Below are 10,185 nucleotides of genomic sequence, written 5' to 3'. Positions count from 1 at the left end.
TAACCAATCCTGAAACTAATGTGTGCTATGTGGAGATTCCATTGAGACATAATGATATAAACCAATATCCACACAGCAGCCAGCTGTGTTGCTGTTTTCACCTCTTTTCTAAAGCTTGTTGTCATGTTCGGACCAAGCAATAGCTTTTCCTTTTTTTAAAACTAGCTTGTCTCCTCCCGCGCTGTTTAAAAGCAGCCCTTTCCCCCTCCCATTCCTGAAAAAAAACTGTCTTAATGGCCGAATCCATAAAGTGAGCCAGTAAACTTGTTCAACTAGTAAACTTGCTACCTGCCTCTTCACTTGTCATTGTGGGACATGTGACCTTCAGCGGGAGAAAGTTCTGGCAAAGTGAGACTGTTAACCAGCGACACTTCTCCGTAGGTACGTTTATTTTAGCCATTAGCCTTTATGCATGGTTTGTCCTTTGGGGCTTCTGTAACCCAGCAGGATTGCTGTGTGTGTTTACAAATGTGTTACAGTTTCTGGCACCCTCTAGTGGTCGGAAAATTGCTAAGTGTAGCTTTAAACCTTCAATAAGCGATATCAGACCCAGGGGCGTGTCCAGGGAGTGGCCTGGGGTGGCACGGGCCACCCCTGGAATCTGATTGGCCACCCCATTATCCTAAACTATGATTGGCTATCTGCCCAGTTAGAGGGGGGGTTTAGTTTCAACTGTTTGACAAGTAAGCCAAACTTTCGTTTATAGGTGCAATTCAGTCTTAAACCTGAGAGGCAGTAATGTGCCAGAGTAGTGTCTAGCCTGCCAAAAACCAGAGAAGAATAAGAATAAGATCTTGTTTTGATTTGGAGCGGAGGGCAACCACACGTCAAGAAGTCTCCTGGGATTCCGGGCTACATGTGGTGCGCTGGTCTTGTCTCTTGTCTCGCTACTTGTCTCTCCTGAAAGATGTGAGTAGAATTTTTGATACACATACTGTGCCAGTGGTTAAAAAAGTTTTAGCTGTAGTAAGCTAAAAAGTTTCCCCCGTCTTTTTTTATTTTCATGATAATGTGGTGCAGGTCTGTCATCATCTCAGCTTGCTAGCAAACCTGTCGTCATTGTTTGGTTATTGTCAACGACGCTAGCTATGTAAAGTTTTGCATGTCACATTCATTAATGCATACAAAATTAAATGTATTGTGCAAGATATAAAGTGACATGCGACTATTACAGTATGAAAAGAAATCAGAACATTCAGGATTTCTTCAAAAGAAAGAAATCCAAAACAGTAGAGCAGGACAGAGCAGCCAGAGGATGAGAGCCAGCTTGACACTGGTAGGGATGTACAGCAGGAGCCTCCAGCTTCAGCTGTACACATGGGTATGGAAAATCCTTATAGTTCCATATTTCTCTTTAGTAAGCACTTATTTGATTGCCTTGATAATATCAATGACATTGTGATTAATTGCCAGACATTGAAACTGAAGTTGAAACTTGTCAATTATGTGTAGAAGTGAAATAGTCATTATTTCATTTTAGTCATCGGGGTTGGGTAACATACCACTTAGCCTACTTAGAAAATGGCTGATTTTATTATCAGTCTGATGACGACTTGTGTGTTTTTGTAGACTCAGACAAGGATACTGGCAGTGAAGGCCCCTTTAAAACTGTATCTGCTTTGACTTGGGATGGGGATGTTTCACTTTTGCTATACTTATATACAGTGGCTTATACTGTCAGTCAGGGCAAAGCCCAATTTTTATCATTACAAGTGTGAAAAAGCTAAATATGACTAATTTGACATACAAATAAATGTATACAACTGTTAACATCCCTGTATTGCTTCAGGTGTGTGAAGTCAGCCACTCTCAGACAATGATACTGACAATGAGAACCATCCATACTGTGACTGTATTTTTGAATGTGCATTGTTTTCTTTTGTATGTAGCCTACTTTTGGAGGTACAATTTCTTTAAAGTATGGAAGCTTTATATTACATTTGTATGGTGCCAATCTGTTGTGTTGTGATTGGTAGGTCTATTTATCTTTTAAATTAAACTTTAAACACAGGAATGTAAGACACTGTAATGTTAGTAATTAAAGTAGATATGGGTAGTGGAGACAAAAATGGTAAATTAATGCTATTCTGACGTGTGTGTGTGTGTGTGGACAAAAGGACAAATGCTAATAGTTAAACTTAAGGGAAAAATACAAAAGTGTCTCCTAAAGAGCAATAAGTGAGCGCTCCGTCCAGAGAAAGCTGGACTCAACGGTGGCTGAACCCCTACAAGCCATGAAGAAAAAAATCAGGTCCAAGGATCAGTTATCTCCTGTTGCCACTAGAGGCAGCAGACAGAAGTGCAAAGTCGCATACTGCAGCTTTAACCGTGTGAGAATTTGAATGTAGTGATTCATGGGTGTAGCAGGGAGTTTAATCTAATCTGGACTCACATATGTGTGTTCACCTGTAGTGAATAAAGCACTTCTTTGCTACTGTGATTGCTCAGGAACAATCGAAACTGAAGATTAAAATATCATATGCTCAGAGGAAGATCCAATTGCTGATGAAATCGACATTTCAACTTCTTGACCTATGAATTACAATATTCAGAATAGTATGTTTTGGTTCATGCGTAAGTACAAGTGAAAACAGAAATGAATGGGACTGGGTCCAGGGAAATCTTGTACCTCCGGTATAGTGCGTTGTTTCAAATTCTTTGGTAACCCTTTAATGCACCAACATTTCTGTATTTCTGGTATAATTAGAATGTAAGAAAATATGGACAGGCTGGTTTTCAGTCAGTGTCAGGAGAATGCTATTGGCAAAGATAGTACCTGGATTAAATTGTGTTACTATCTACTTAAATCATATCTGTAATAACAGGAAAGGGGATTTGGTCAGTGAACTGCTCTGTGCCAGAGGCTCAACAGTAAAAGCTTAGTCGTGACAGTGAGACCCACTAACGCAGTGCTATACCACTTCACATTCATACGTGTGCTTTATTACATATCTGCTTTTTGTGGCGCTCAAGTGAGGTGTTAATTTTTGAAGGCCATCTCAGCCATATGATATCATCGTGCTAATTGGACATGCGACAGCCCAATAATATCCCGGCCCCAGAGCGCTGTGAGGCTGCACGGCGTCCCGTGTGTTTCACAGCGCTGAGATCATGGTGACAGGGCGCTGACGCCTCCGACCAAGACCTGTCTGACAGCCAACGTCAATTACCGTCACGCCGCCGCCCAGTCGAGATCACGGTTAAATTGTAAGATTGTTGCCTGCGCCCCCCAGACCGCTCCTCACAACATGGACACATGGAGGACCAAGTATTACTAAAGGTACAGCCAATTTTTGTTTTTTTTAAGAATTCATAAAGGGAATTTAGCATTTTATATAAGGGGTGATGCAATTTTAATTTGAAATATAATGAAGAACACATCTCACCATCCATTGTTGATGAGGCTTCCGCGCTTTCTGCCATGTAAGCGCATCACATCTCAAGCAATTTCATAGAAAATCACAGAAAATCCTCTCTTTCCCTGTAACATTCACACCCTTTTTGTTTGCTCAATTCATAGTAATATTTCTGACAGCACTTGAAGGCAGCACAGAAGCTAGACTACCCGCTGGCTGCATGGTGACCTTAGCCGAACTCACACTTGTTGCACTGATGTTAGCTCTAGTGTTACCATATAAATGAATCAATTTGTTGCATTTGGTCTCATCTGCCTCAAGGAACTATTTCTTGCACTCAGTATTTCAGCCCTACTTTTGCATGTTCGGTCTGCTGCCTTTCCATGTTGATTTGTGAGGTAGTTGCACAACACAATCCGTCAGCTCAGTGTGTGAAAGGTGGAATGTACAAATGTATGCGGGGGAAGAAAGATGGACCAGTGATGCACGTACGACTTCTTACCTTTGAGCAAGAAGAAGTTGAGTCTCACCTACAATGAGTCACACATAGTGAATCTGTTAATTCTGCAGACCCCGTTGGGTCAGGACCCCACTGGGTCTTCTGATCCAGACCCAGTGGGTTTGAAACGTTGATGTGAAAGTCAATAAATTCAGTTTGCGGATTCATGTCTTTTGTAATTGGAAGGGTTAACATAACGTCACGGATCGGCTCCCCGAGTGTGCGTCCATTACCTGGAGTTCTAAATTCAGCGTTGGGTTATGTAACGGTTTTCTTCAGGTGGATAAAAGCTTCTATTTCTGCCCAAACCCCCAACAACACGCCTACTGCAACAAATGGCCGATTTTTCCCTTCTCCCCCTCACTCTTTCTCTCTGCCTCTTTGTCTCATTGTCTCTCGAGAACTAACCCTAACCCTTAAAATGCAAATACGTGCACGAAATAGTGAGATAAATATGTTTCCCCACCATGACAGGATTAGGTGGAGGAGTTACATTTACATTCGACTCCGATGACCCGGGTTCAATTCCCTGAAGAAGTTTTCTACTGTGTGAAGTTTTCATTTTCAGCGAAAGTTTTCCTTATTTAATCATGACCAAAACCGTATCCTAACCTTGCCCAAATTGTTTTAGTTGCCCAAATGCTTAGAGGCTTGCTTGCTCTCCATTCGTTATATAATGTAGTAAAAGTACAAAGGGCAAATTTGACTGAACTTTTCCAATTATATTAAAGTGATTTGGGTTGTTCATATCAAGCAGACTGACATTACAGCTGCCATCATTGTTTGATTTGTGTTTGACAAGACCAGAAGATGATTGACAGCATCAATTCAGTTAACAGTTGAGATTTTAATTAAATATATGTCTATGACACTCGTGTAGAAATAGGATTTTGAAAGCAACCCCGCAAGCATTTCATGGACGGTGACATGAGTACAAAAAATTTCCCAATATGCAATTGCAGCACAGCAAAAATTCTCATTAAAACAGCTTTGGAAACTGACTCGAACTGATATCAGGACGATATTTAGGTCCTGGTTTCAAGAAACGATGCAGGCAGCAGCTATGGCCAGCAGCTTCATTTAGATGGGTTTTCAATATCGGTGCAGGCTGCGGTATCAACATCTATTCTATTCTATTCAACGTTAAAACGCTTCTCATATAAGCATTTTTACCATCTAACCCGTATCTGAGTTACTCCAAAAGCCGCTGGCGTACGAAGGCTTGTGAGCTGCAATGGGGGAGATTGCAGGCATTTGAGAGAGCCGATTGTAATATTTTGTCATTTCACATTAAATGCTGCACCAGGGAATCATGGTTGCAGTCAAGTCAAATTAATGGCAGTCAGCTCAGGAAGCAATACGATCTTTCAACATCATGCGACTGATATTTTCTGTTCAAATTCCACACAATAGCCGCTGTTATTCCGGGACAGCTTTTGAGTATTGAATTTCAAAGCGAACCCCCGTCTCCCACTGAGGCTGAGCTGCTAGAATTAAATCAACCGCGTTTCACTCTCCACATTCCTCTCAGCGCCCTCTGATAAAGCTCCCAATTTAGCATCAATCAAATTGTTTCATCTTTAGTGACCAATCAAGCATCGTCTGTTTTAATTTCAGTCCCATTGTGATATTGTAAGATCCATTTCACAGGGATAAACACAGACACAGAGACACAAAGGGAGGAGAGAGAGAGGGAGAGGAAGAGAGAGAGAGAGAGAGAAGGAGAGAGAGAGAGAGAGACACACACATAAACACCTTCACCTTCTGCAGCAGCAGCCTAAGCTTATGAGTGCCACCTACTGAGCACCATTAGCTTCCGAGGTATATGTGTATGTATGGAGTGGTGCTTTTTTTCTTTTTTTTTGTGATTTTTATGCCAATATTCAATATCTTTAAAATCAACAATTTTCACAATTAAAAAAACAAGACATCACAGTACTGAACACACTGTTTGATTGACAGGTGATCTCTGGGAAGAGCAGTGCAGAAACACCACAGCAATGAGTGCTGAGCACCAAAGATGGAGACTAAATTATAAAACAAGGAACTCATGGATTACCACCTTAACTTAAGACTAAAACAGCATACATGTACAAAAAACATACGTTTGCAGCAGGGTAGAGGTCAATGTTTTGCATAATTTAAAGCTGCGATAGGCAAATTTGCATTTTGGAGGCACGAAATGGCAGTGACAGGTAACTGTTTGAAAGCTGTTTTGAACTCACTACCCAGAAATCCTGTAAGGTGAAGTCAGTGTAAGGTGAAGTCAGTAAACTGCACACAGCACGCTCATGTTTACCAACCCAGCCGGTCTGTAAGGCTTTATACCAAAGGAAACCAAAGAGACGAGAGAGGAAAAAAATCTAATGTTGGTGAGTCCAGCTTTCTCTGGATGGAGCGCTCGCCCAATAGATGGGGGTTTTAGTTCTACACACTAATCTGATTGGTTGAGTTAAACTTTCAATGGGCGGAGCCAAAGAACCACAGTTTTTCTGGCCAAGTAACATTAGACTGAAGCCAAGTGGAAAAAGGCAACAGGTAAGACAGGAGGTAGCTAATATTATGAAGCCTAGCGCTCTGCTACTAACTGATACAGTATCAAAGTTAGCTAGTTAGCCTAGCTGAGCTTCCAAGTTCAAACTAACCATACTAGCCTAATAGCTATCTAGGTAAGCTAGTTAGCTAGCTGCTGACCCTCCAATGCCATGGTAATGAATTAGTTGGAAAAAGTCATTGTTATTCGTAATTTTAATTTATATTTTCAGTTCCTTCAAGTTTGCCAGTTAGCTAATTTGTGCTCCAGCTCTGCCCACTGAGATTTAACTCAGCTAATGAAATGATTTCAGCCTCTAGAGAAATGTTTGCAGAACTAAAAACTTTTGCTTGCTTTCTGTTTAGTAGACAGTTTTGTATTTCAGTTTTAATTTGTCACTTCTGGTGGACAGAGAAGATTTGCAGCCAGTGCCCGCACCAAACACCAGAATTTGGTCAAATTGGGTGAATTATAGGCAGATGGGATGTTGTAGTGTTGTAGCCCCCACTTCACAGTTTTGGCTGATAAGACGGCAGGATTTTCACATAAAACTCTTGCCTAGTGCAGCTTTAAGACTCTGCCTCTGTACTGCTGCTGTAGTCTCCGCTCTTTCTCGCTGTCTAACACTGGAACAGATGCCCTATTGTAACTTTCTCTTTCTCCCATTGTTGGCTTCTCTCTTTCTCTCTCTCTGTCTGTCTGTCTCTTTCTCTCTCTGTCTCTCTTTCCCACCCTCCCTGTCCCTCTCCTTCTCTTCCCTCCTGTTCCTCTACTTTCCCCTTGTAAGCCTTTAATGGTGATTAGCTGTGCTGTGGTGAATGTGTCCCTGTGTCTCCTCTCTCGCTGGGAGTACAAGTGCTGTCACTGAACTCAGTCTTGCACTGTTAACTGGCCTATTGATTCACCTCAGATGAATGCATGGGATACAGTATGGGAATGCGGTTTAGGGATACGAGGTGTGTGTGTGTGTGCGTGTGTGTGCGTAAGGATGCTAGAGTGGACTCCTGTTACCAGTGACAGAGCTCTAAGTGACAGGGTCCTGGCACCGACACACTGGTTGTTTCTTAATGTGGAGATACGTTTGATAATGCAGTCACACACACACACACACGCATATGCACGTACACACACACACACACACACACACACACACACACACCGATTCACCTACACACCGATCCCCATCAGGGAGCCAGAACAAAGGCTTCCAGCACAATAGGCCCCCGAGTTCCTTGGGCGCTCCTCAATGCACCAAGACCTTAACCAGTCGAATGCACTGGTTCAGCACTTTGACTGCATTGTGTAGCCGTGTATAGTGGGCCTCATGTACAGTGGGCTTTGCATTTGACCAAATTCCCTTGACATTTCTAAACCTTAAAAGGGGTACTGTGACATTTTGATTTTTTTTTTTTTTCTTGTCCATTACTGGCAGGCACTTGTCACATCGTGTAGCAAAAAGTGTCCACCAAAATAAAAAACCTACCTAGAAGTGGCTTGTTAGTGTTAACATTCCTTATTGGAGGCAAAGGAACAGACTGCATGCCAACAAGCATACCCAACTGTTTAAAAGAGCAACGCTAACAAAGCTCAGATGCATTTTCAATTTCACTTCAGTGCTGCTATCGCAAACTTTTTCGTCGCAATGTGGGAAATGCCTGGTAAACAACAAACCAAATATCTGTTATCCTTTAATAGTGCAAGTCAGACTGAGGGCTGGTGTTGATTCTCTGAAAAATAAATAAGTCATGCTTGAATTTTCTTGTACAATATCTCTTCGAGTCAAGTAATGCTGAAAATAATCATCTGTGTGAAAGTCTGTCATCATTTAACAAGGCTGGTGCTCAAACTCCTGCTCAAACCTTTTGGTTCCCAGATTATATTATATTAGGTTAGATTAGATTTGAATGATCCCCATGGGGAAATTGGGTTGTTGTAGTAGCAAACAGTAATAGGATGCAACAAAGAAGAATGGGATATAAGTAAGAATAGAGAATAAAGAATGAGGGCTATATGAACATATACAACTGCATACATATACATTACAGCATATATACAGGGTGTGCCAAAATATACCCATTGTCACTGCATTAAAAATAAATGTCCATTTATTTTGGTTGTTATCAGCATTGGCATATGCATTAGTAACATTGATCTATGATGTTCTGCCATTAGAAGTGACTACATGTGTCTTTATATAGAAATGAACCGCCTACTTATATTGTTAAATAATAAAAAAAAAAAAAGTATAAAATTTAAAATGACAGTCAAATGGCAGTTCTGCCAGTAGGGAAACAATAAAATGGGAGTTCACTGACTAATTTAGTTGCTTGTCCTTCATGCCTACGGATGTATGAGGCAGAGAAATGCCTCCTCCACTGTTGGCCCATTATGTAGCCTTATACTTAGTAAATTACCATCTTCGTGCCTAATGGCGTATAAGGATAGACAAGCCTCCTCCACTGTTGGCGATCCATGGCTGACTTGGCAGCCTGACCGCAGCTCATCATCCCTCCCTTTCGGCTCTGCGTCGACACTTATCTCTTTCAGTGGGCACAGCAACCTCCGTCATTTCTTTTTTGATGATGGTTTCTTGGACCGCCAGATCTTCCGCCGACATTCGGTTTGAAACGTTGATAACTTCCCGGCCCCTCTCTCCGCTCCGCGTCTGAGGCGGATCCGTCGAATTTGCCCCCGAGTTTAATTGCGAGTCGTAGCCTCGCGCTCGCTAACGGACTTACCATCTTTATGCCTCGTGGCGTCTAAAGCAGAAACCAAACTCCTCCAGTGCTGGCAAGCCACGCTGCTTGGCAGCCTGACCGCGGCTCATCATCCCTCCCTCAGCTTCTGCAGCTCCTCTCCAAGTTGTTTTTTGGGTTTGCTTGCCTTTACATTTGTGTTTATACCTTGCCCCGAGGGGCCCCTTCAATGTTTTGGGGATGTTTTCTTCCTGATATCTTAAAGCGTGGCCAAATGTGAGTTTAAACGGACTAAATTAATTGATTTGTCGATTATGCAAAGAGGCAAAAGAGACAGATCTACATAATTTTACCCACTGGCTTGTGTCTGCGCTGCTACTTTATATTCCAGTCAGCGGGAAATGGGACTTTGCAGCCCACAGCCATCAGTACCTTTGCTTGTTAGGGCCATAGGAATCTCAGCGAGGTGATCATTGAAAATATACGGTCAGAGCCCTCGTTAAAGGAATACATTGACATTCACAAATTTAAGGGCGCAATTTTTCATCAGCGGGTGCATGCTATAAAAAAGCGTCGATATTTCTGCTTAAAAAAAAAAAAAAAAAGTAGGGAATATGCCATGTTGACACTGCTACCGCTACTCACCTTCAGGCGCCCCCAGCCACATGCTAGCTCATTATCTTACAGCTATCAGCGCCAATCGGTTCAAATGAGGAATGCTGACAATCCCGACAAACACAAGCTGAAGGACAAAAAGACGAAACTTTTTCCCCCGATAATGTGACAAGCGCTCGGCGAGGGAAGATGACCAACTAAAAATTCAAAATGTCAAGTGTGTCCCGCAAAACGGATTACTGTCAGCGTGCTGAGGAGACCGCCGGACTGATCAGAAGTCCTAACAAGTCCACTAATCACGCTCAGACTCGAGGCTTTTACCAAAACACTCATCTCTCTCAATCTGTTCACATTCAGTGGCTTTACGCCGCACCAAAGCTAAAAAGCAAGCTTAACAGTATTACTCCCCTTTCATCTAAAATCTTATTAAATTAGTTATCGCACTTCTCAATCTCTCACTCTCCATTTGCCCGGTGGTTTTTAAGT

This window comes from Centroberyx affinis, unplaced genomic scaffold, assembly GCF_046629955.1.
Source record: "Centroberyx affinis isolate AG114_WGS23_722 - 3 ecotype Tasmania unplaced genomic scaffold, CSIRO-AGI_Caff_v1 ptg007898l_1, whole genome shotgun sequence".
NCBI lineage: Eukaryota > Metazoa > Chordata > Actinopteri > Beryciformes > Berycidae > Centroberyx > Centroberyx affinis.
Note: the sequence above shows the minus strand (reverse complement) of the source record.